Consider the following 24,428-nt stretch of genomic DNA (forward strand, 5'->3'; position numbering starts at 1 on the left):
TAATAGCTGATATTTTGGGGGTGCTTACTATGTGCCAGGCACAGAGATATGAGTGTTATCTTATTTAATCCTCACAAGAAGACTGTGAGGTAGACTCCATCGTCACTCCATTTTTACTAATGAGAAAGATACAGAGAGGTTAAGTAACTTGCACGATGTCACATAGCTAGGAAGTGGGGAAGCCAGAATTCAACCCCCTGTTAAAGAACAAAAGTTCAAGTTAATTTTAAAGATCTAATTAGCTTTATGAATCAATTTGTGAATTGGGCAGCATCCCATCTAGCAAGTAGAGGGGAGCTCAAAGGGGTACAGAAAGGGACAGCTTTTTATTTGATGATGATTATTTTTTAATGTTTATTTTTGAAAGAGTGTACAAACAGGGGATGGGCAGAGAGAGAGGGAGCCCAGAGAACCTGAAGCAGGCTCCACAATGTCAGCACAGAGCCCAACACGGGGCTAGAACCCACAAACTGTGGGATCATGACCTGAACCAAAGTCAGACGCTCAACTGACTGATCCACCCAGGCACCCCAAAAGGGAAAGGTTTTTAAAGACAGGGCAAGGAAATCATAACAGGAGAAAGGATTATTTTGGGTGAGGTCACCTTCCTTTGGGGGACAAAAGGGTCTTAATGGGTGGATTATCTCATCTCCCTTTGGGGACTGGAGAGGGCCCATGTGACAGATCAACTTATTGGTGCTGAGCATATTGCTAACTGACCTCTGAAAACTATCTCTGGGGGAGGTTGAGACTGCAGTTAGGTTAGCTACTGAGCCCCAGTTTGGTGACATGGCCTAGTGTAACCGACTCTCTTTTGGACGTGTGATTTTCTTTTTAACACCCCTAACTATGACATTATATCATCATTTATCCAACTTTTGATTGATGCATATTTGGGTTGTTTCCAGTTTTCTTTTTTTTCAATGATGAATGTTTCAGAAAATGTCTTTATGTCATCCTCTACTTTTCAGAATTCCTCGAAGTGGACTAGCTGGGTTCAAGGATGTGTGCATTTTACCCTCAATAAATGTGGCCAACATGCCCTCCTCCAAAAAGCGGAATCAATTTACACTCCCATTAGCAGCCAGCTTAGCAGAGTTTATTTTCCCACATCTTTGCCAACAGTGAGTAAGTACATCAATCTTTTCAGTGTTTGCCTGATAGATTACAAAAAAAAAAAAAAAAAGATTTCTTGGTGTTATTTTAATTAACACTTCTTCTTAAGGCAAGAATTTTTCAGGACTCTTTTAGATGTATAATTGTCAATGCCAGAGATTACTTTGTACCCTCTCTCTTGGCCCTGTAGGGCAGATATTTAAACTCAGAGCAAGGTGCCCAGTGGGGAAAGGAACTGTGCAAGGCCATCCTGTGAGTTAGGGGCAGAACTGGGGCTCTCCTCAGAGTGTTCTGAATTCTTTCAGAAATAAATAGAGCCTTTCTTTTGAGCCTCTCTGACACAAGTGTTGTTTTTAGTCTGAATACCAGAGGGAGTAACGGGGACCCATCAGAAGTAAGCCCTTTGGATTAGTCCATCAGTGGAGGTGATATAATTAGCTAGGCCATGTGAAAAAGAGAAAACTGAATTGCTACCTTATCACCAATGGACCAAACACTTAAATGTTTAAAAAAAATTTTTTTTAAGATAAAATCAATAAATAAGTAGAATTTAGGAAAAATATGAGTAAATCAGTTCTATGATTTATAAAACAAGTCATAAAGGTTTAACAAATTTGACTACTAAATGCTTTAAAACATGTGGCAAAACCTCCACAAATGAGTTTGAAAGACAAAAGGATACTGTGCACAAGATCCCACTTGTTAAAACAAAAAACACACATCAGAAATTACTTAGGCACATAACCAATTGTTAGACCAATGATAAGACTGAAAAGGATAATGCCTGTGAACATGCTTTGCACGAAGGCAATTTTCCCCAATGTAGGCATGGTTGTTAGGACTGTTATCGTGATCTTTCTGGTTTCCAGTGATGGGGCCAAAATCTGTGCAAAAGCGTCAGACAGGGGTACAAGTATGAATCTAATGGGAGTCCTCTGTGCTTCCTGGATTTTGATGTCTGTGTCTTTCCCCAGGCTAGGAAGTTTTCCACTATGATTTGCTCACATAACCCTTCTACCCCTATTTCTCTCTCTTCCTCCTCTGGGACCCCTATGATTCTGATGTTCCTTTTTAATGAGCCACTGACTTCTCTAATTCTTAAATCATGCTCTTTTGCCTTAATCTCCCTCTTTTTTCTGCTTCATTATTCTCCATAATTTGTTCTCTATATCACTGATTCTTTGTTCTGCCTCATCCATCCTTGCCACCGTGGCATCCATTCATGATTTCAGCTCAGTTATGGCATTTTTAATTTCATCCTAACTAGTTTTTACTTCTTGTATCTTTGCAGAAAGGGATTCTAATCTATTTTCAACTCCAGCTAGTATTCTTATTATTGTGATTCTAAATTCTGGTTCAGACATCTTGCTTGTATCTGTGTTGGTTAAGTCCCTGGCTGTCGTTTCTTCTTGCTCTTTCTTTTGGGGTGAATTCCTTCGTTTCATCATTTTGAAGGGAGAAAAGGATTTAATGAGGTAGAAAAATATTTTTAAAAATTAAAGTTAAAAAATATTAAAATTAAAAAATTAAACACACACACAAAATTGAATAAATGATGCTAGATCCTAAGTGTGTTTTGGTATGGGCGTTGAAAGTGCTTGATAGATTAGAGAAAAAAGGGGAAAGAAGAAAAAAAAAGGAAATCGTTTGAAAATTTGAAAAAATGAATACACTGAAGTAGACTAAAATGAAATGATGGAAGTAAAATAGAATTTGAAAAAATTTACACAAAAGTAAAAAAAAGTACAAAAATTAAAAATATTTTTAATAAAAACTGAAAATAAAAATGAATTTTTTCTCTTTCTGTATTCAAGAAAAAGAAAAGAAATGAAAAGGAGAAAGAAAGAAAAAAGAAAATTAAATAGATGGACCTAACAGACTGACATATGACCGAAATTACTTCATTTTTCCCCTAGAAGTCAGACTATGAAGTGCTTTATAGTCCATAAACTAACCAGGCGGTGAGACTTCTGCTGAACAGCGAGGTTGGCCCAGTTGGGCGGGGCTTAGTGTAACAGCTTCATTCTCCACTAGATGGCGCTGCTAGCCTACTGGGGTGGATTGTTGTGGCGCTTGTAGGTGCGTACGAGTGTGCGCGGGAGTGTTGAAAATGGCATCACCCAGCTACCCAGTCTCTAGTATCGGAACTCTGTTCTCCCCGATCAGCAATTGCACATCTGTCCTTTGTCTTCAGTTTTCGTCCACTCCCAGCTTTTTACACTGTCCGTGACCAAGCCCCAGGTAGTACCTCTCTCCTGGGTTTTGTCTCAGATGTAGCTGTTTTCCGCGGCCCTTTACTTCTGAGGGATTGCGGCTTTGACCCATTCGCCCCTCTAGGGGAGGGTCTCACTGAGCAATGGCTGGGTGCTGGCTGCACCCAGGAACATTTGTGGGACCATGCTGCTGTCAAAGTCCAGAGACTGCAGCTGGGTGCCAGCCCACCCCAGAAAAAGTTCGCTAGATAGTGTAACAGCAGAATTTCAGGGATTATGGAAAATCACAACACACATCTGGCACCAGGCTTCACTCTTAACGACCTTTTTCCAGCACCAGCGAATGTGGCCTTTCTCTGGGGTCTGCTGGGCCCAGGTGGCCTCAACAGTCTCTACCAAATGTCCTTCCAGCAGTGGAGCTGCTTCTCCCTGTGTGGCCCGAGAACCTCCCGGACCCCACTCTGCTCCTGGGGATTCGCCCTTGCCACCAGAGCACTGCCAGGTATCGAGCTGTGGAGTTGCAGACTCTGCACTCCCCCTGTTTACAGTCTTAATGGAATTTAAACCCTCTCCTTTCTCCTTTCTCCCTTTTAAGTTCAGTCCCTGTGGCTGTTTCCAATTTTCCACTTTCTCTCCAGCTGCTTTTGGGGAAGGGTGCTTTTCCCGTGTTCTCCCCACCATCTCTGTCCTCTCTTCACATGCAAAAGCACCACCCTGCCCTCCGTGGCTTCTCTCTCCCCAAGATCACCTCTCCACACCATGTACCTGCTGAGTTCTGTGGTTCAGGTTGTGCAGGTTGTTGTATTAATCCTCAGATCAGTTTTCTAGGTGTGCAGGATGGGTTAGTGTTGGTCTGGCTGTATTTCATGCACGTGAGACACACAGAAAACTTCCATGCTGTTCCGCCATCTTGGCTCCCTCCACAAAGGTGCAGGTATGAAGGGGACTATGGTGGTGTCTTTGAAAATAACCACGCTAGGTTTGAATCCTGGCTTTGCTGACATTTGCCAGTCCTTTGGCAAGATATGTAGCATCCAAATCCTCATCTCCTCATTTGTAAAATGGGGGTGGTGATACCCACATCTCACAGTATCTTTGAGGAATCAATAAGATGATGGATGTGGACTGCCTGGCACAGAGCCTGGCATTTATTAGACAGTTAAAAAATGTGTGATCCCTTTCGATTCTCTTCTCTGAGAACCCACAGGGATTTCCCAGACTCCTCATTCATTCAACAATGTCTATTTCATACTACGCATGCTGGGCACCGTGCAGGTGCTAGGGAGACCAATGTGAATGTGAGAGAGGCAGTTCTTGGTCTCTTGGAGTTTATAGTCTAATGGTGTTGGACACAGAACAGATACTTTTGCAAAAACGAGTTATTTACAACTGAAGCAGAGCTATGAGGAAAAGAAACCCAGAATGCAGCAGGAGCCGTGAGAACGCTGAGGAAAGGCCTCTGAGGAAGGGACCTGAGGCACAGGGGAAGCAGCATCTGTTAGAGTGAGGAGAGCCCTAAAACGCCCTGAGCAAGGTGGACCCGGGTTACCTGGAGAAACCAAAGGAAGGCCAGTGTGACTGGAGCTTGGGCAGGGCATTCCCAGCTGGAGAATTTCGATTCTCACATTCCAGACAGAAGTTCATCCCTGTATTGGTCTGGACATTCTATGACCAGGAACTCAATACTTAGGTAAGCTGGTCCATCTGGGCGATGGTTGGTGCCCCTAGAAACTCAGGTGCAACCTGTTGGCTAGTACCATTGCATCCAGGAAGCAGACCACTGGCGCCAACTACTTGCTCTTAACCTGAAGCGATCAGTCATTCACCTAGCCTCACTTGTCCTCTCTGGACAAATGTTGTAGTCACCTGCTCTTCTGTCTTCCTCCATTGTCTTATAAGCTCCCCATCAGAAAAGAATGTGTCTTTTTCCTCCCTCTGTCTGCAGCTCCTAGCACAGACTTTGCACATATGAGGTGCTGCTGAGTGTATGTTTGTTGAATGGATAATAAGCGATGCTTTGCAAAGATTTGGTTGGTTGTTCTTAAGTAACTATTACCCCCCAATACTAGCTGTGTTTTATTGAACATCTACTGTGTGCCAGGCCCATTATTAATGTTATCTCATCAAATAGCTTTTTAGGGACTGTCACTATTTTGTCTCCATTTTCCCCTCAGCTTTATATTTTAAGAAATTCAGATAAACAGAGAAGTTGGGAGAACTGTATAGTAAACCCCCACTTCGTGTAGGTTCACCAATTTTCCCATAGCTGCTTTATCCCTGTGTGCATGTACACACACACACACACACACACACACACACACACACACACACTCACTTTTCCCCTGAACCATTTAAAAGCTACTGATGTGAAAACTCTTCACTCCTGAAATCTTCAGCATGTGTCTCCTACGAACAAAAACACTTCTCTCCACCATTATGATGTCACTGTCACACTCAACAAATACAAGATTGATAATACCTAAAAATAGTCCGTGTCTGAATTTCTCCAGTCGGCCTGATTACATCCTTTATAGCTTTTTAGTTTTCATCTAGAAGTATAGAAAGCATTTAATTGCGATGTCTCTTTAGTCTCCATTAACCTGGAACAATTCTCCCCACTTCTGACAGGGGGGCAGGTGGTCTTTCATGTGTTTGCCATTTCTGAAGAGTCTAGGACAGTTGTTTTAGAAAATGTCCCGCAATTTAGGCTTGTCTAGTATCACCTCATTATTTGATCAGGTTATACATCTTTGGGCAAAAATGCTATTCAGATGATGCCATGTTTTCCTAGGGCATCACATCAGAAGGCACATGTTGTCATGTGTGCCGTTGGTAGTGATGCTGAACTTGATCACTTGTGTGAGATCGTAGAAAATAGATATTGGTGTCTGCCCTTGGTTCCTGGAACAGGGCTCCTGAACCCCTTGTAATGTCCTTTTTCTAAAAAAATTTATTTAAATCCAAGTTAGTTAACATATAGTATGGTGATAGTTTCGGGAGTAGAATTTAGTGATTCATCACTTACATATAACACCCAGTGCTCATCCCAACAAGTGCCCTCGTTAATGCCCCTTGCCCATTTAGCCCATCCCCCCACCCAACACCTTTCCAGCAACCCTCCATTGGTTCTCTGTATTTAAGAGTCTGTTATGGTTTGCCTCCCCTTGTAATTTCCTAAGTTATTGGAGCACTAGGATCATGTTTTGTTCTAGTATTTGCTCTTTCACCCCAGGTCCTGACACTGAGCTCCTGAAACTCTTGTGATTTTCCTAGGGTGATAGGAGTGTCTTTTGCTCTAATGGTGGGCTCCTGGATGGCTCTTGGATGAGGGCTGGTCACCTGAAAGACAAAGCCATGATTAGATGTTTTGAGCTTTCAGCCCTGCCTCTCACTCCCTCTTGAGAAGAGAGAAGGGTCGGAAATGGAGTTAATGATCAATCATGCCTAGGTGATGAAGCCTCTACAGAAGTCCCCAGAGTATGGGGTTCAGAGTGCCTCCAGGTTTTCCAACACATCCCCACATGGAGGATGACATATCCCAACTCCATGGCGACAGGAGTTCCTGTGCTCAGGACCCCTCCCAGAGCTCGCCCTATGGATGTCCATTTGGCTGTTCCATATCCTTCATCGTAGCTTGTCATAAACTGGTTAACACAAGTGTTTCCCCGAGTTCTGTGAGAAGCTCTAACAAATTAATTGAAACTGAGGATGGGGTTATGGGAGCTTTTAATTTGTTGCCAAGTTGGACAGAAGTTGTGGGTAACCTGGGGACCTACTGCTTATGATTGGCATCAAAGTAGGGTGGGAGCAGTCTTGTGGGACCGGGCCCTTAATCTGGGATCTGATCTATCTCCAGATAGATAGTGTTAGAGTTGAGTTAAATCATAGGATACCCAACAGGTGTTACAGAGAATTTCTGGTGTGAACCACCCCACTCCTGCCTCAACCACACATTTGAAGGGTCAGAAGTGAAGTGTTGTGTGGGAGTCATAAAGGGGACACACCGGACTGAGCTGAGTTTTTCTTATACAACTTGGTTAGGGTGGTGTCCACCAGATGTCTTCACTGTAAAGGTACATTTTCTCTTTGTAATTAATAAGTGATTTCTGGGGAGATACTTTGTTCCCCAACAATTTTTCACCAATGTTTTTCACATCCATGAATGATCTTACCTGAATCGATTATTACGATGGTGATTGCAAAATGATGATTTTCTAATTTCTTTTACATGTATTAGCTGACAATCTTCTCTGTAGCAGAGCGCTCTCTCCATTCTTCTTTTTTCTTTCTTTCTTTCTTTCTTTCTTTTTTTTTTTTTGATTAGAGTGTAGTTATGCACTCATGGATTACCTTTTTTTTAATGGAATGCTTTCTGAATTTGCATGTTATCCTTGTGAAGGGCCATCTAATCTTCCCTGTATCATCCAATTTTAGTAGATGTGATGCTGAAGTGAACACTGGATTATTTTTTAATTTAATGTATAGCGATCCTTTATCACCATTGTTCATTTTGATGTTCAACTTGTCCCAGATTTGACCAGCAGGAGATGCTTTAAGCCAGGTTTTGTGTGCTTTAATGCGTCTCCAGTAGCTTTGAGCACTTCTTTGCTCTCTGGCACAACAAGATATTCTAGGTTTACTTTTACCCTTATTCTAAATAGCAGAAAAAGGAGGCCCAGAGAAGTAAAATGGCTTGCTGCCTCACGGTGTTTGTGAGATCCTAATCAAGCTCAGGACTTTAAATTCCAAATTTCTAGGAAAGTATTAAGCTGATAGGCCAGCCTTTCCTGTAGTGCAGAAGGGACCTTATCAAGACATGTAGACCCCCAAACCAGCTGAATCTTTAGCTGACTGCACTCAGAGCTTGCCTAATAAGATGAAAACATTTGGATTATAACTTTGAACTTAGACAATTAGCAACAGATTCCCAGGATATTTTTTTGATTGAGGAAGTTATAATTTGGGGGGAAAGAGCATAGGTTTTGGATTCCAAAAGAACCAAGTTTTCCTTTAAAACCCAGGCAGGTTCTGCCCTTGTATTTGTCTTTGGGCAAGTTACTTCACCACGTTGAATCCCAGGCTCTTCCATCTGTAAAATGGGCTCATTCATAGAAACTGCTTAGTCTAGTGTCTGATACATGTTAAATGTTCAATAAATGAAAGCTACTTTGCCAACAAGACTGTTATTATTAAAATCTGAGAAAATTCTGTTATTCCGAATTCTGTTATTCTGGGTTAAGGTGATAGAAAAAGCAATGGATTTGGATTTGGATTTAGATTTTGAAGATCTTACTCCCTCCCTGTGACCTTAGACAGCTCTTGTCCTCATAAATGAATTTCATTTTCCTCACTTGTAAATCAGGGCTCATGGTCCCTCCCCTGCAAACTTCACAGCATCACTCACCAGATTTCATGAGCACTTACTATATGCAGAATAATCAGAATCTTAACATTAAAAGCAAAAGGTAAACATCACTGTACCCCTCCTTTAACACATGATTGATTGGCAGGTTCAGAGCCACTGAGCAGGGATTCCGTCCCGCTCTCTCAGACATGCCCTCTTTCCTTTACATCACAGTGTTCAGAAGAGCAAGTGAGAGCTGGATATGACAGTGTTCTGTAAAGCTGCAGCACGCTCTAAAGGTGATAGAGTATAATCAGCAGTATAATTACATTCCTTCCATGGAAAACATCATTGGGAGGAGAGCAGGAGACTTCGGGTATTATTTTTCTTCTTGTCTATCTTCAAGATAATTTGTGAGGGTCTTAGGTTGATGTTATCTACCAGGGGCCCTTACACTTCAAACAATAACTGGCTGAAGGTAGCAGAGATTCAAGCCAGTCCAGAAGCAAATACCTCAACTGAGAACACCGATAAGAAAAGCTCTTTGAAACTGTAGTTTATCTAGGATACCATTTCTTTTTTGTTTGTTTTTTTAATTTTCTTTTTATTATTTTTAAAAATTGTATTAATTGTTAAATTTTAATTCCAATATAGTTAACATGCAGTGTTATGTTAGTTTCAGATGTACCATATAGGGATTCAACAGTTCCATACATGACTCAGTGTACTCTTTAATCCCTATCGCCTGTTTCACCCATCCCTCCACCCACCTCCTCTCTGATAATTATCAGTTTCTTCCATACAGTTAAGAGCCTGTTTCTAGGTTTGTATTTTTCCTCTTTTTTTTTTTTTTTTTTTGGTTTGTTTTGTTTCTTAAATTCCACTATGAGTGAAATCGTGGTATTTGTCTTTCTCTGACTGACTCATTTCGCTTGGCATTATATCCTCTGGATCCATCCATGTTGTTGCAAATGGCAAGATTCATTCTTTTCTATGGCTGAGTGATATTCCATATATATATATATGCATACCACATCTTCTTTATGCATTCATCTCTCGATGGACACCTGAACTGCTTCCATAATTTGACTATTGTAAATAATGCTGCAATAAACATAAGGGTGCATTTATCCTTTTGAATTAGTGTTTTTGTATTCTTTGGGTAAATACCCAGTAGTGGAATTACTGGATCATTAGTAGTCCTATTTTTGATTTTTTGAGGAACCACCATACCGTCTTCCAGAGTGGTTACACCAGTTTGCGTTCCTACCAACAGTGCACAAGGGTTTAGTTTTCTTTACATCCTTGCCAACACTTGCTGTTTCTTGTGTTTTTTGTGTTAGCCATTTTGATAAGCGTGAGGTGATGTCTCATTGTAGTTTTTGATTTGCATTTTCTTCATGGCAAGTGATGTTAAGCATCTTTTTATGTGTCTCTTGGCCATCTGTATGTTGTCTTTGGAGAAATGTCTGTTCATGTCTTCTGACCGTTTTTTAATTGCATTACAATAAAACCTTGGTTTGCAAGCATAATTTGGTCCAGAAGCATGGTTGTAACTCAAAGCACTTGTATATCAAAGCAAATTTCCCCATAAGAAATCATGGAAACTCTGATGATTTGTTCCACAACCCCAAAATATTAACATAAAAATGGTTACAATGCTGTAACATAATACAAAATAATAAAGAACACACAAAATATAAAGAAAAAGAAACAAATGAACCTGCCCTTCCCTTTGAAAACCTTCGTGGCTGGTGTGAGGGAGACAAGAGAGGAGGGTTATTGTGTAGGACAACTTTCACTGTCACCAATGGAATCACTGCTCTCTATTGGCTCAATGGAATCTTTTTCTTTTTGTGCAACTTTAACAAGACACCTATCCATTGACACTTGCTTTTGTCTCTTTTTGAGGATCTTGTGGAAAGGTGACATTGCATTGTCATTAAACAGATTCATTGCTTGCACTGCTATAGCCTTATTCGGGTGGTGCTTTCCTACAAAATTTTGCACTGTTTCCCACATTTTACACATCTTTCTAATCTCATTTGAAGTGAGGGATTCCCCCGCCATTTTCTTCTCCTTCTCTGCAGACGAGATCTCCTCCATAACCTCTTGATGTTGCTCGAGATGCAGACCCATCAGTATGTCGGTGGTCAACTCCTGGCCATGTTCCTCCACCAGCTCTTCAATATCATCCGTATTCACCTCCAGTCCCATGGTCTTCCCCAAGGACACAGTTTCATTGACAACTAGCAGCTCCTATTCATGAGCAAGCCCTCTAAGCCATGTCCAAGAACACAATCAGGCCACAGCTTTCTCCAAGCAGAATTGAGGGTTCTCTTGGTGACCCCATAGCAGGCTTTATCCATGATCTTGAGGCAATTCACCATGTGGAAATGATTTTTCCAAAACTCTCAGAGGGTTAGGTTTGTTCCTTTGGTCACCTTGAAGCATTGCTGAAATAGTGCTTTTGTGTAAAGCTTTTTAAAATTCGAAGTGACCTGCTCATCCATGGGCTGGAGGATTGGAGCAGTGTTGGAGGAAGGAACTTGACCTTAATGAATTGCCCTCAAAGCCTGGAGGATGAACAAGAGCATTATCCATAACCAGCCAGGCTTTGAGTGGCAGATTCTCTTCTAAAGTGTATTTCTTCACTGCAGGACCGAAAACCTTGTTGATCCTTTCAACAAACAAGATACGAGTGACCCAAGCCTTGCTGTGGGGCTTCCATAGAACATTTAACTGGCTCTTCTGCACCTTGCATTTCCCGAAGGCTCCTGGATTCTCAGAATGATACATGAGCAGGGGCTTGACTTTGAAACCCCCGCTTGCATTAGCGCAAACGGGAGTGTTTCATGGGTTTGTGACCGGGCATTGCATTCTCTTCTTCTGTAATGTAGGTCCTCTTTGGCATCTCTTTCCAAAAAAGCCCCGTATCATCGTGTTTAAAAACTTGCTCTGGCAGGTAACACTCGGAAACCATAAGCTTCTGGAACTCAGAAGTGAACGCCTCAGCTGCCTTAGCATCCCAACTCACAGCCTCTCTGTGCCGCAAACCCTTATGGATGCCCCCTCTTCTTTTAAAGTTATCAAACCATCCTCTGCTTGCCTTGAAGTCTTCTTCTTTTTCTGTTGACGTACCTGGCAGTTTACTTATGTCAGTGCACAAGGCCTTTGCCTTCTCTCAGATAAAGTTCTCGGTCGCAGTATTACCTGCTAGTTGCTTCTCATTTATTCAAAACACAGGCAACTTTTTTACATCTTCCAGAACACGTGGCCATTGCTTTGATATTCTCATGACTCCTTTTGCTGCATCTAGCCCCCTTCTTTCTTCTTTCTTCTTTAATACTATGCAAATGGTCAACATAGACTTCTTTTAAAATCTTGCACTTGCATACCTGTTCATACTTCTCGATGACTTCCTTCTTACCTTCCACCATAGTCATCTCCGTCTTCTTACTACCTTTCTTTTCAACCTTTTTCTGCATGGGGGCCATTGTATACACTCACATGGATGTTGACTGCAGTACAGTATTAATGAACTCTTGTCATAGACTGTATTTAATGTAACTGGTAATAAGGCAGCAGAGAAAGGGGTCTATATCTAAAGGCAGCCTGACCTAGAATGAAGCAAAGCATTCCTAAGCTTTCTCTTCTATGGAAAAGCAAAGGACTGTCCAGAGGTGCTTTGAAGTGGCAAAAAATACACTAGTGCCAATTGTAGGCACTTTCCAATGTTCTGAAAAATCAATGATTTCTGCCAAACAGCACAGTCTGAGACTGAGCATCCAAGTATGGGAGACAATCACACACAATCCCGCAGCAAGATATAGGTAGGTAGAAAAAAAAAAAAATAAAAAAAAAGGGGGGGGGGGGCGCCTGGGTGGCTTGGTCGGTTAAGCGTCCGACTTCAGCCCAGGTCATGATCTCACGGTCCGTGGGTTCGAGCCCCGCGTCGGGCTCTGTGCTGACAGCTCAGAGCCTGGAGCCTGTTTCAGATTCTGTGTCTCCCTCTCTCTGTGACCCTCCCCCGTTCATGCTCTGTCTCTCTCTGTCTCAAAAATAAATAAACGTTAAAAAAAAAATTTAAAAAAAAGATATAGGTAGATAGGTATATCTATATAGGTATATATATATATATATATAGGTATATATATGTATATATATATATATATATATATATAGGTATATCTATATCTATATACAGATATAGGTAGGTAGGTAGATCGATAGAAGAAAAAATATTGGCTTAGCTGTGATCATGTGACCTTTGACATCACATACTACTTGTATTGAATGACATTGCTCATATCAAGTTAAAATTTATTAGAAATGTTTGCTTGTCTTGCAGAACACTCACAGAACAAGTTACTTGCAATCCAAGGTTTTACTGTATTTGGTTTTTTGTGTTGAGTTATATAAGTTCTTTATATATTTTGGATACTAATCCTTTATTGGATATGCCATTTTTTTAAAAGTGCATTCACTTATTTGGAGGCAGAGAAAGAATGCAAGCAGGGGAGGGACAGAGAGCGAGGGAGGGAGAGAGAATCCCAAGCAGGCTCCGAGCTGCCAGTGCAGAGCCCTGTGCAAGGCTCTAACTAACAAATTGCAAGATCATGATCTGAGCCAAAACCAAGAGTCGGATGCTTAACTGACTGAACCACCCAGGCACCCCTTGGATATGTCACTTGTAAATATCTTCTCCCATTCAGTAGGTTGTCTTTTAGTTTTGTTGATTGTTTCCTTCACTGTGCACAAGCTTTTTATGTCGTTATTTAGGACACCGTTTTGAAGAAGAAAGAGGATGAGGATGAGGATGAGGATGAGGAGAAACAACCCTAAAATCCAAACCCAGTAACTTCAGTGAGTGTCAGACTTCTGGCCAATTCAATTGAGAGCTAGAAAGTGGGGAGGCAAACAGATCAAAAAGGCTGGCCGATGTCATCACTCTGGGTGGCCATGTACCCAGATATCAATTCTACTACATTAGATAGGAAAGGCTACTGGGAGACTATGAACAGTACCTGCCCACCTCTGTGTCCTGAAAAGAGAGAGACACAGGGAAATAGTCTCACATATGGGATACTGGCTCAAAGCATGGATCACTTCCACAGGACAGCAAGCAGTTATCTCCCAGTGGATCCTGGGAGCCATCCTAGTGCTGTATAAGGCCAGCTGTTCCTGGATCATGGGCAGAGCACATTAGGCACACAGTGAATCCTGCGGGCATTAGGCCATTGCCACTTTTGCTGTGAAGTGAATTCCTTAGCAAGAGGCTATGCTGTGTGTCATACCATGACAGAGTGGAAAGCTTTCTGTAAGCCCATGGGCTGTGGTGCTGGCAGAGGTGAAAAAAAAAAAAAAAAACAAAAAAACAACACAGGAAAAGAAAGTCCAAATAAAAAATAAACGTAAAGTATTTCTGTGAGGACAATTTACTTGCTCCAGATGGAGTTAGTTACCGGCAGAGCAACGGGCAGACATACGAGGGAAAGTGTTAGCTTCCTTCTTTGGGAGAGGGAGGTGCATAGGAAACACTGCAGACAGAAGACTGTTAGCGGGTTCAGATTGTCCGGGTCTTCTGAGACCTCCAGACACCTGCATCTTTTCATAAAAGAAACCTGGCAAAGTCATGTGGTCAGCCAACACTGAACAACTTCTCGAATCCAACAACTTCTCGAATCAGAATTTGGCGTCCAGCCATCTCAAGCCCATGGCTTCAGTGAAAGATTCTTCACTCGGCCACAGAAAAGCCCTGAAATTTCAGTCTGTGCCCCGTAGCATGCATCTCAAGACTTGAGCCTCCCATTGTCTCAGTCGAAGATACCTAATGCCCTCAGAAGCAGTCACCTTACTGGTTGTATTATCTTTCCTCTCCCTTTTGGGTTGCTGAGAATTTGACTTCAGCTTTGTAAAAAGTCCCAAGAGAAAAAAACAAATCTGGATATTTTATAGAAGTGAACTCACACGGTAAAAAAAAAAAAAAAAAAAGTCCCAAGAGACCAAAAGAGATTATTTTGGTGATCACTGTTCCATGAGCTACTCCTAGTTCCCATATGGGAATATGGTCAGGATCCCAGTGCCTTGCATCTCAGCTCAATGACCATGGATCTGTTAGAGGTAGAGCTAAGTTTTTAATAAAAGACAATCTAGGGGTACCTGGGTGGCTCAGTCGGTTAAGCATCTGACTCTTGCTTTCAGCTCAGGTCATGATCTCACGGTTCATGGGTTCAAACCCCACATCACTCTCTTCCCTGACAGCTTGGAACCTGCTTGGGAGTCTGTCTCCTTCTGTCTCTGCCCTTCCCCTGCTTTCTCTCTATCTCTCTCTCAAAATAAATAAAAATAAACTTTAAAAACAAGTTTAAAAAAATGACAAAATGCCTAAAAAAAAAAAAAAAAAAAAAAGACAAACTGGAGTGGCCTCCTTTCCCTTGAGGTGAGTGATCCAGGGCAACAGCGACCTCTCCTCCTTTGCTGGACAATCTTCGTGGCATCACAGGGTTTTCTTCTGCACAGATGAAGCCCTCGCATCTGGGTTCTAATTGGCAATAAAGGAGACAAGAGTGGAGGAGTCTTGCTGGATATCTTAGAACTCAGACCCAGGAGTGGCCAGCGTCACTCTCACTTATCTTTCCGCCGGGGAGAAGTCAGATATGTGGCCACCCTGACCACAAGGGAAGCTGGCAGAGATGATCTAGTGGGACAGGCTTATGCCTGGCCACAAGGCTACTTGTAGGCAAAAGAGGGGAGAAGCATTTTGGTGAACAGCTAGCAATCTGCTATACATCATTCGAAATAGTCCATATTTCCTTGAGGGTCGGTATTAGTTTCCATGGGCTGCCAGAACAAAGTACCACAAACTCAGTGGCTTAAAACAAGAGAAACATATTGTCTCACATTCTGGAGGCAAAAACTCTGAAATCCACCCTGTTGACTGGGTCACACTCCCTCTAAAGGTGCAGGGAAAGAACTGTTTTTCATGTCTCTTTCCTAACTTCTGGTCACTTTCAGGAGGTTATTTTTGTTTGTTTGTTTTGTTTTGTAGATAGGTGCATCACTCCAATTCTCTGTCTTGGTATGGCCTTTTCTCTATGTGTCTCTACTTTGTCTTCCTTTTATATGTGTCCTAACTTCCTCTTTTTTTTTTTTTTTTGAGAAATGTTAAATATTCTTTATTTAATATTACACATAAACCACACTAAAATGTCTTTCATTAAGCAAAAGGCAACATTTTAAATGCAGGAGATTTTATTTAATTAATTTTTTTCCCCCTACAGCATTGCCTGTGAAATGCAGAAGATTTTAATTAAATTGGCATAGTTGAGACCAAAAAGGTTAAGTGGACATTGCCAGCTATCTTGCCTTCAACAGGCTAACAAACATAACTTGAAATACATCCGAGTCTTGCTGTTCTGAGACAGTGAAGGGATTTCCTCAGTATTTAAATATATTAATATAACCAGTCATATAAATCTAAATATAAAACCAATCTCCTGTAAGTTTAGAGATGGCATTTGCCATCTCTGTCAAAAGCTGAACGTTACTAATCAATTCCAATCATATTTTTCGAAGGGGAAAACAACGATAGCACTTGCTGAACCAGAATTACTGTCAAAGTTCAAAAAGCTGATTATATGCATGTAACCACAAGCCAATATTGTTTAAATCAGGACTGTCCAAAAGAAATATTCTGTCAGGCGTTCATGATCTGAATTCTGTGTATGAGATCAATTTAAACAAGTCATGAGACATTTTTGTTCTGTAATCAATAAGGCAAAGGCTAACTATTACTCCTTAGTAGCTTTTTTGAGATAAGCTATCTAGTCTGCTCTTTCCCTTGCCTTCTTAATGCCAGCAAAGATCATTTTTGTTTCAGGGATGTACTTCTTGGGATTCTCCAAATACTCCATCAGTGTCTCCTCTCCCCAGGAGGTACCTTTGTTCTGTTTGGCATCCATGTAAGAAAATCCAGGGGTTTGACCTGCCTTCCACCCAAATAAACCATGGAGATTTAGCCCAGTCTTGTGCTTGCCTCCCTTTTCCGCATCATGGCGCTGGGCACACTTCTGAACAAAAATCTTGCCCTGCTTAACGTCACCCATTTTTTTTTAATTAAAAAAAATTTTTTTATATTTATTTATTTTTGAGAGAGAGATGAAGTGCGAGTGGGAGAAGGGCAGGGAGAGAGAGGGAGACACAGAATCCAAAGCAGGCTTCAGGCTCTGAGCTGTCAGCACAGAGCCCAATGTGAGGCTTGAACTCATGAACCAAGATCATGACCTGAGCAAAATCTGATGCCCAACCAACTAAGCCACCCAGGCAATCTAACATCACCCATTTTTAAATTGCTCTTTGGTCGCGCATGAAACGAAGGTGCCTGCTCACAAGCTAGACGCCCCACTCTCTCAATTTCCTCTTTTTTAGGAACCAGTCATTGGATTAGGGCTTACCCTATGACCTTATTTTAACTTGATTGCCTCTTTGAGACACTACTTCCAAATAAGATTACTTTTGAAGGTACTAGGGTTAGACTTCAACATATCTTTTTTTTTTTTTTTTGGTGGGAGGGCTCAGAGCACACAATTCAACCCATAACAGGAAAAATTGTCTGCAACCGACCTTTGGACACTGGTATCTGTATCATTTGTAACAGAAGCACACCTAAGAAAACAAAGAGAATGTATTGGAAGGGTATTGGGTAGCTCCTGGAACCGAAGGAGAATTTGAACAAGCAGGCTTTGGGAACAGTAGAAATCTGGGCAGCTCCAGGAAAAAACACAGGGTTGTCTCTTTAGGGCCTACCTTCCAGATGACTCCGCTCCAGTGTCCTTCTGGCCAAGTGCCCCTTCTCTCAAGACACAAATGCCTGGAAGAGTCAGTTGGGTCAGCCTGTGGTGGAACCAGGGACTCTTTAGGGGTTTGTGAATTGGATCCGGTGATAGACAGTCCTGCCATGATCCCTGTGGGAGGGGCAGTTCCCCAAAAGAAAGAGAAGGGCAGCTTCTATCAGAGATGGGGGGAAGGATGTGTTGTGCAGGCAAAAAACCACAGCTGTTTGCTACACATTGTAATTCATTTGAGAAAGATATTTCAGCTCAGGCAGTTACATTTCTAAGTATATTGGCACTTAAAGGAGCCATTTAGTCATCTGGAAAATGCAGGGCTGTGGAAAAATGCAGTGTCACGTGGTAAAAGGAGCATTTGTGGTGGAGTCAGAACAGGTTTTTGTTTTTTGTTTTTAATAATTTGCAAGTGGAATAGCTCTACCCTGACAAGATCAAGAAAAGTTCTTGGAAACAACAAGAATGTTCAACCAAGTATCAAGTTACTAAATGGAAATAAAAACCATATAATACAAATCAATTTGAAAAAAGGCATAACAGAACCGAAACCGTTATTCAAATCAGCTACCAAGGCAGTTTGTAAAGGAAAAACTCATCAAAAGTGCAAAGGGTTCTCTGTTAAGGAAAAAAAAAAAAAAAAGACACTGGATTCTACTTTCAGGCATAAAAAATGAAGGATGGGAAGACTTGAGATTATAAAGATGTCATTTCTCACTAAGTTGATTTATGCAGTGTAAAAATCTCAGCTAAAAAAAAAAAATCACCTCAGCCAATCAAAATCTTAATTACGTTTTTAAACTTGAAAACGAGAGTCTAAAATTCCTAGGAAAATGTCAGGCCCTCATTGCCAACAAGCTTCCTCCCAAGGAACAGGGCCCAAGTTTTCATTCTGACTCTACCACTGAATGATCTGTGAGACTTTGAGCAAGTATATATATAACCTTTTGGCATCTTATTTTCCTCATCTGTGAAGTGCAATAATTATATTTTCCTGCTTCACAGAGCTGTAGTAAGGATCACGTGAAAGAAAGTATTTGAAAGAGTTTTATAAACTGTAAGGCACTCTTCGTGTTATAACTGTGATTTTTTTTTTTTTATTCCCCCAACAATGTTGGGTAAGTGCAAAAATCACAACTCCTCTGTTTTGCAAAAAACCAAACACCTTTTCTCTTCTTAAACTCAGTTACATGATGATTCATAAATGCTGATTTCCATGGAGGGGAGAGAAAAGCTAATGGGCGTTGCTGTTGTGCTAGAGGGAGCAAGTGTTCCCTTGGCCGCTCATGGGTCCTGTGAGCCCAACAAGATGTTTATGCCTCCCAGTGGCCCCCTCTTCTCCATCCCTCCATCCCGAGTTCATTTCCCATTGGTAGAATGGAAGGTTTTGGACTTCATGGGGTTTGAGAGAAAAAAAACTTTGGAGTCTTTACAGATCTTAGTTTGAACCCTGGTGCCAGCATGTACCTTAGATAAGTCACCCTTTCTTTTCCTGGGTTTCAAAATCTATCAGATGGGGATGATAATATTTACTTCACCAAGAAGACTCGAGAATTAAATGTGATAATAAATACAAAGTGCCTGAAGCATGGTAAATGCTTGATAAGTGGTAGCTCTTGTACTTGCCATAATGTTAATAATACATATAAATTAATAAATATAAATTTTATTATTATTACCTCTAAGGGCCTGTGCAGCTGTGAAAGTCTAGGATAATATGTCAGAGCAAAGCTAAAACAGGGAGAAAACAGAAGATTCCCTTAATAGGACTTGAGTTAGTATTGCAAGTGGGACATTCTTCTGGAAGACAGGCTGTGTTCACAGGGCCTTATATAACCTTGGTGACTCACTACTAGAGCTTAGCTCAGCCTTGCCTCCTCTGAAAAAAGGGGAGAGAGGAGGGCAAAGCCATATGGTCTTGGACAGAGGAAGGCCCTGGTTGGGAGGCTGCAGCTGATGACCCCTCAGAGAGTCTACTCTAACGAGATTTTTATTTTTATTTTTTATTTAATTTGTTTTCATGTCTTTTTATTTTGAAGGACAGAGAGAGAGAGTGCATGCATGTGCACACACACGAGGAGAGGAGGGGCAGAGAGAGAGGGAGAGAAAGAATCCCAAGCAGGCTCCACGCTGTCAGTGAAGAGCATAATGCAGGGCTCGCTCATGATCTCATGAGATCATGTCCTGAGCTGAAGTCAAGAGTTGGACATTTACCCGACTGAGCCACCCAGGTGCCTAACTAGATTTTTAAATTCTTATAAAACGTGTATTTAACTGAGGGGTTTTCTTTTTCTGCAAATAATTTTTTAAAAGATGTTTGTTATGTTATGTGTTATGTTATGTTATGTTATGTTATGTTATGTTATGTTATGTTATGTTATGTTATGAAGGCTTCATGCCCAGCTCAGGGCCTAATGCAGGGCCCAAACTCATGACCATGAGATCAAGACCTGAGCTGAGATCAAGAGTTGGATGCCCAACTGACTAAGCCACCCAGGGGCCCCAAGATTTTATTTTTAAGTAATCTCTACACCAAATGTGGGGCTCGAACTCACAACCCCAAGATCAAGAGTCAGATGCTCCACTGACTGTGCCCCTTCTGCAAATAACTTTTGAGGTAGGCACTATTGGTGGCCAATCCAAAGCTACAGCCCTCTACTTCTCTGAGGGCAGAACCCTGATATTGGTCAGGATCAGGCAGCTGTGTGGGTCAGGAGAGAATGGTGCAGCCTCAGGCCAAGGAGTAGGAGGAAGGTTGACTATTCTTGCCAATAATTGGTTTGAGAATGGCCACGTGACACAATTTGGGCCAATGAGATATGAGGGGATGCCTGTCCTGGGGCTTCCAAGAAAGTTTTCCTCATTCTTAAATGAAGGACACCCCTACGCTTTTGGTGTAGTGTAATCCCTGTGGAGGGTGTATTAGTTTCCAATTGCTATGGTAACAAATTACCACAAACTTGGTGACTTTAAACAACACAAATTATCCTCTTAAGAGTTCTGGGAGTCAGAAGTCTCGCTGGGCTGAAACCAAGGCGTTGACAGGTGCTCTGCTCCCTCTGGAGGGTCGGGGCGGGGGTGGGGGGGTGGGGGGGGGAGGATTCTCTTTCCTTGTCTTTTCCACCTTCTGGAGCTTCATTCCTTGAATTCCTTGGGACATCGCCCCTTCCTCCATCTTCATGGCCAGGAATGTAGCAGATCTCTCTCTGCTGTCTTCATGCGGCCTTCGCCAGGGTAAAACCTCCCTCTGCCTCTCTTATAAGGATACTTAGGACTGCATTTAGGGCTTACCTGCATCAGCCAGGATTCTCTCCTTATCTCGAGATTCCTAGTGCATCTGCAAAATCCTGTTTGCCTTGTAAGGTGACATCCACAGATTTCTGGAATTAGGACACAAATATCTTCGGGAGCCATTAATCATTCTACCATAAATGGGATTTGGGCAGCAATTAACAAAGTTACCTGTGCACTGTTTTTAAAGTCAGGTTTATTGAGGTATGGTTTACATATAAAATTAACTCTTTAGAGTGTAGAGTTCTGAGCTTTGACAAACACATAACTACGCAATTACCACCACAGACAAAATGTACAGCAGTTCCATCAACCTAAGAAATTCCTATGTGGTGTCCCTTCGTGGTCAAACCATCCCCTGGCCTCAGCTCCTGGCAATCACTGATCTACTCTCTGTCCCTATAGTATTGCCTTTTAGAGAACGTCATATAAATGGAATCACGGAGTATGTAGCTTTTTAAACCTGGCTTCTTTCTCTTAAAATAATGCATTGGAAATACATCCATGTTGTGATGTATCAGTAGTTTGTTCTTTTTATTGCTGGGTGGCATTCAGCTGTAGAGATGTATTACAATTTACCCATCAGGTGAAAGACACTTGAGTTGTTTCCAATATTCGGCAGTTATGAATAAAGCCTCTATAAATGTTCAGATATTGACATGGTTTGTGCGAATATAAATTTTCGTTTCTCTTGAGTAAATGTATAGGAAAGAAACTGCTGGGTTGTATTAGAAATGTATATGAAACTTCATAAGGGACTGCCAAAGTGTTTTTCTTTTTTTTTTTAATTTCTTTTTTTAACGTTTATTTATTTTTGAGACAGAGAGAGACAGAGCATGAACAGGGGAGGGGCAGAGAGAGAGGGAGACACAGAATCTGAAACAGGCTCCAGGCTCTGAGCTGTCAGCACAGAGCCCGACGCGGGGCTCGAACTCACGGACCGTGAGATCATGACCTGAGCCGAAGTCGGACACTTAACTGACCGAGCCACCCAGGCACCCCCCAAAGTGTTTTTCAAAGCAGCTATGCTTTTGTACTCCTGTTAGTGATGTATGAGAGTTCCAGGTGCTCCATATCCTCATCAGCATTTGGTATTGTCATTGTTTCTCTCCTAATTTTAATCGTTCTGACAGGTTGCATAGCGATAAAGCAATCCCACTTCTAGAAATCTATCACAAGGATGCCCCGGCAAAAATGCGAAAAGATGTTCATACAAGGCTATCCGTGCAGCTCTGCTTGTAAGTGCGAGAGACTGAAAACAATCCAAAAGCCCATCAATAGAAGACTAATTGAATAAACTGTGGTACCTCCCCCAAATGGAGTATTATGGAGCTGTACCAAGGAGTAAGAAAATTCTCTATGATTATGGTGTGATGTCCAGGGTATTATATATATACATATTATATATATGTGTGTGTGTGTATATATACACACATACATATATATTTATGTATATACATATACATATATAAACATATATATAATATATATATAATGTATTTTATATGTTTTTTAATGTTTATTCATTTTTGAGAGACAGACACAGAGTGTGAGCAGGGGAGGGGCAGAGAGAGTGGGAGACAGAAATCTGAAGCAGGTTCTAGGTTCTGAGCTGTCAGCGCAGAGCCTGATGCAGGGCTCAAACCCATGAACTGTGACATCATGACCTGAGCCGAAGCTGGATGCTTCACCGACTGAGCCACTCAGACACCCCTCCAGGATATATTTTTAATAAAATGAGAAATGTAGAAAATAAGGTATAGAGTATGTAATCATTTAACTACAAATAAAAGAAGAAGCTATAAAAATTTAATAAAACACTACAATAGCAGAGAGAGAGACTAGAGAGGATAAGGTAGAATCCAGACTTTTAAAACCTTGTTTTGTAGATTTAACTATGGAGCCCTGTAAGTATTTTATATAAATTATAAACAAAATTAAATTAACAAAAACAATCCTTAGAAATTGAAAGTAAAATGAAATAAAGATGATCCTCCTTTGTACATTCAGTGGATGACATAACGACACAGAATGACTTTGAGTGACTTTTTTTTTTTAGTTTATTTATTTATTTTGAGAGAGAGAGAGAGAAAGCGTGAGTAGGGGAGGGGCAGAGAGAGAGGGAGAGCGAGAGAATCCTAAGCAGGCTCCGCATTCTCAGCGTGGAGCCTGATGCGGGGCTCGAACCCAGTAATGGTGGGATCGTGACCTGAGCCGAAGTCGGACGCTTAACTGACCAAGCCACCGAGGCACCCCTGAGGGACTTTAAATCACCATCCCTAAAGGGATATATCCAAAGATGGAAAGACGTACATGTTATGGGATTAAAAGTAAGTAATTACATCCGTGTCCTTCAAAACTGAGACATTTGACTTAGAGATACAGATTAGGATTGATGAGGCTGAGTGAAAACTATAGTTCTGCATTTCAGTTGGAATTATCAGTATGAACAACCCAAACCTTTTATCTTTGGAAAATAATATATATTTCCTTGCTATAACAACTAAAAAGAATTAACAAAATAACACATTTGGGTTTTTTTTTTAATTTTTATGAATATACTTTATTGTCAAATTGGCTTACATATAACACCCCAGTGCTCATTCCAACAGGTGCCCTCCTCAATGCCCATCACCCACTTTCCCCTCTCTCCCACCGCCCCCCCCCCCATCCATCCTCAGTTTGTTCTCTGTATGTAAGAGTCTCTTACCGTTTGCCTCCCTCCTTCTCTGTTCGTAATTATTTTTTCCCCCATGGCCTTCTGTCAAGTTTCTCAAGATCCACATATGAGTGAAAACATATAACTGTCCTTCTCTGACTGACTTATTTCACTCAACATAATAAAAATAACACATTTTGAAGACAATCAGGGAAAAGGAGCCCTTTTGCAGATTTGATGGCACTGGGAAATGATTGTCAATATTTTTAGCTGTGATCATGATATTGTGATTACTTTTTAAAAAGGAACTTGTATCTTTTAGGCATATATTCTGAGGTATTTACAGAAGAAGTAATGCAGTGTCTAGGATTTGCCTTGAAATAATCTGAAAGGAGGGAAAAGGCATGTGAATGTGTAGATGATACAGGGTGACCGTGCTGTGATAGCTGTGAGAGCTGGCTGATGAGTATGTTGGAGTCATTATACAACTCTTTCTATTCTTAAGTGATTCAATTTTTTTCATACTATAGTAGAGTATTTGTAAAAAAATTTATATGAAAAAGTGTGAATATGTGTGAGGATGTGATGCTTGGAGCTGCTGCAGCCATCTTGTGACCATAAGCATACAAGCCTGAAGTCAGAAGCATCCAAATTGATAGATATTTCATTTGTGTAAGTTCACACTTGTTAAACTGGCTAATTATAAAGCTAGTTAGTGAGGAAATGAGGTATTTTTGATGGATACAAATATTGAAATTTTTTGCAGTGTATGTACATGAGATTTCTTCTTTGGTTGCAACTAATAGACACGTTAGCTTAGCTTAGGCAAGATTTGGAGATTTATTCTGGGCATTCAGGGCTGTCTCCTGGAATTCTAGTACAGAAATACCACTGAGAGTCGTAAGAAACATAGTTCAAAATGTAAAGTCTGGCAGTATTCTTTCTCCATCTCATATCTC

General features: G+C 41.2%; 1 long non-coding RNA gene, 1 other non-coding gene and 1 pseudogene across 3 annotated transcripts in view; 1 reads left to right on the forward strand and 2 right to left on the reverse strand.

The window, feature by feature from the left end:
• The window catches only part of LOC144614131 (uncharacterized), a 42,535-nt gene that overhangs the window by 17,895 nt on the left and 212 nt on the right, over nt 1-24,428 (forward strand). For both annotated transcript variants that reach the window (XR_013551677.2, XR_013551679.2), the window contains exon 4: nt 972-1,128. This is a non-coding gene — a long non-coding RNA (uncharacterized LOC144614131). The remainder of the gene's footprint in view (nt 1-971; nt 1,129-24,428) is intronic.
• LOC144614197 (U6 spliceosomal RNA) lies at nt 7,684-7,787 on the reverse strand. The gene has a single exon (XR_013551850.1). It is a non-coding gene; the product is annotated as a U6 spliceosomal RNA (small nuclear RNA).
• On the reverse strand, nt 16,500-16,781 carry LOC132663004 (cytochrome c pseudogene; annotated as a pseudogene).

This window comes from Panthera onca, chromosome D4 (assembly GCF_046562875.1).
Source record: "Panthera onca isolate mPanOnc1 chromosome D4, mPanOnc1 haplotype 2, whole genome shotgun sequence".
NCBI classification, from domain to species: domain Eukaryota; kingdom Metazoa; phylum Chordata; class Mammalia; order Carnivora; family Felidae; genus Panthera; species Panthera onca.